Source organism: Pteropus alecto, unplaced genomic scaffold (assembly GCF_000325575.1).
Source record: "Pteropus alecto unplaced genomic scaffold, ASM32557v1 scaffold88, whole genome shotgun sequence".
Lineage (NCBI taxonomy): Eukaryota > Metazoa > Chordata > Mammalia > Chiroptera > Pteropodidae > Pteropus > Pteropus alecto.
In genome coordinates, this window is record NW_006494611.1 from 2255528 (window position 1) to 2258477 (window position 2950).

Below are 2950 nucleotides of genomic sequence, written 5' to 3' on the forward strand. Positions count from 1 at the left end.
GGGGGTTCCGGGGGCGGGGCGGGGCGGGCTTTCGAGGCGAGGTGGAGGCAGCTGGAATTTGCCCCCACCCCCGTTAGGGGTTGTATCACGCAGCTATCAGCGTTCGCTGGACACACCCTTACTTGGAGCCGGCAGCGCGGGCTGTGCAGGGCCAGGACTGGGCATGCATGTGCATACATGTGTCTCCACCGTGTGGGCCTTTTCCTTTGTGCAGGTACTGCCGTACGCTGCTGCTCTGGCTGCTGTCAGGCGCGCCAGTGCTCCATCCTGGAAGGGCTCTGGCCCAGCATCCTTGCCGGCCCTCCTCCCCATTAGCCCCAGGAGCGTCTTCTGCGAGCAGCTAGCTATGTGGTGGGATACGCGGTCCCGCAGCTTCCTTAGGTGGTTTCAGATACTGGTTCCAGGTCCTGACAGGAGGCAAAAGACTAACTCTGTTCAGCAGAGCTCCACGGGAGAAGCCTAAGCAAACGTGTATCTGGTCAGGTGTTCACTCAATATTCTAACATGGAGGACCCTGAATATCGGGTCATCAGAGTACCAGGATCACCCACATGTTCTGAACCAATGCCCCCCAAACCCCAGACACCCTGGATCCAATTTCCAATAGTAGCCACTCATTGCAGGCTTTTGGGCTGTGATTAAGAGATGATGTTAGTCCACCTGCAACGGGATTTGTGCAGAGGTTCCTCCCTTCAGTGAGGCTTGGGCACTTTGCATTTTGCTTGCACAAATAAAGCAACTGTTTTCATAGCAACCTCTTGCAAGAAATTCAGAAAGGGGTTAAAGACAAAGGAGTCGAACAGCCCTGAGTTGTGTTTCCACAATGGTTTCTGGCTACATATGGTCACAAGTATTTCTGAAGAACCAAATGAAGTGCTTTCTATTGGTGTAGTCAGAACCCGGATGCCCAATCAGAACCAGTTGTGAGTTTGGGTCAGTAGACACCAGCACATTGCTAAGGAAACTGATCATGTGGAGCATTCTGGACTTTGCAGATCCAGTGACCGCAGCTTCCTGGATTAGGCTAGATCCTTATGGATGAGTCTCATGAAAGAGGAATATGAGGCAGGAGAAGCTTATGAATAGAAATGAGAGCAAAAAAAAAAGAAAAAAGAAAGAAAGCACTCAGAGGGCTACTCTCCTTTCCCACATATGTACATTCACAATCTTCAAAGGTTTCCATGGAGATGAATTGGCTGAATTTATAGCAAAATGTAGCAGGTAGCGCCTGTCCTCAGAAACCAGTTATGTGCCCCCATCTCTAACACACTGCTTCACCTGGGCCATAGAAGGGTGGGTATGTGACCTCCAAGTTCCCTTTTTGAGTTCTGAAATCCTGTAACTGTAAGAAGAAAGGAGCATATAGTTTTCAATAGCTCGTAACTCCTCGTTCCTCCAAGAAAACAGTTATTGTCTCCATTGCTTTTGTGACTGTGAACATGTTTCCGTCTTCTCTCCTTCCCTACCCTCCACTCTTCCACGCTTCCTTTTCTCCTTCCTAATTATGATCTGTTTCTTGTCTCTGACAAATCACGTTGCTCTAATACATGGCGAAATTAAGGAACAAGTCAGAATAGCCTGCCTTTCTCTCTGATTAACAGTCACATCTACTGAACATTAATTATATGTCCAGAGTTTTGGTAGGCTGTGTCAAGTACAGCAACTATCACCAGCATATAATAAGTGACTGCTCTATGTCTGGTATGATGGTAGGCATTTCACAAACATCATTTAAGCCTCACAATAACCCCTTAAGGGCTTTCGTCTCATTTTACAGATGCTGCTGGTACAAGGACCAAACTGTGTCTTAATAATCTTATGGATCTAGACCATTTTCTGCCTTAAGGTAAGGGTTTTCCTGAGCTTGCAAAGAGAAAGCATTCTCCAAGCACTGCCAAGGTGGATTCCACCTCCCTGGTAGTAGACTGTCAGCACTGCCTCTGACAATGAAGAGAGAGACAAAAGACCCACCTTAGGTGCCACAGGTGAGGGTGAGGGATGCCTGGGCCACCACTGGGATCAGCCATGTCAGTGGTTCTCACATTAGCAGAATCATCTGGAAATACAGGTGATTTTTTAAAATACAGATTCCTAGTCTCACCTACAGAGATTTTGATTCAGCAGTGCAGAGTGAGACTCAAGAACTTGCATTTCTAACAAGTCCCCATGAATACTGATGCTGTTGGTCCTAGGACCACACTCTGAGCACCACTGGCTTAGAGCAGGGCTCTTCATATTTCTTAGAGTGCAAACCACCGTGTGATATAAATTTTACATCATGACACAGTAGACATACTTACACACAATAAAGCAAAAATTGTATAGAAAAGTTGTCCCTTACCACATGTGAAGCCCTGAAATACTTTCTATTCTATTTCATTTTTTCAAAACAGTAGTCCAAACTGGGGAGATTTGTATTTGGAAAGTATGGCATTGTAATTATGTAAGAAAATGTCCTTATCCTCTTAGAATGTATATTGAAGTCTTTAGGGATGAGACATCATTGCCTGTGATTTCAACTACCTTAGCAAAGAGAATAAATGAGATAAATACTGGGAAATATTAATCGTTAAATCGAGGTAGTATATGGGTTATTTTAGTATTCTCTTTACTTTTCTGCATAAAGTTTTTTCATAATAAAACATTTTTTAGAATGATTGTTTGGACCTACTGAATTGATTTCATTACCCACTAAGCAATTGTTTCCAGCAGTATGAAAAACATTGTGTTAAGGCAGAGCAGAGGAAACAAGAAAGAAGAGAAGTGATGATGAGGAAGAGAAAAGGAAAGGAGAAGGTGACAAAAGATAGAGGATAAAGTAGGTAGAAGGGCACTGCAGGAGGTAGCAGGAGTCACCACAAATTCCTCAAGATGATGCCCCTATAAAGGGCCTCTTCCTACACATCCCTGTCTGCCTTCACTGTATCTTCCCCTTTGGACTTGGGCTACA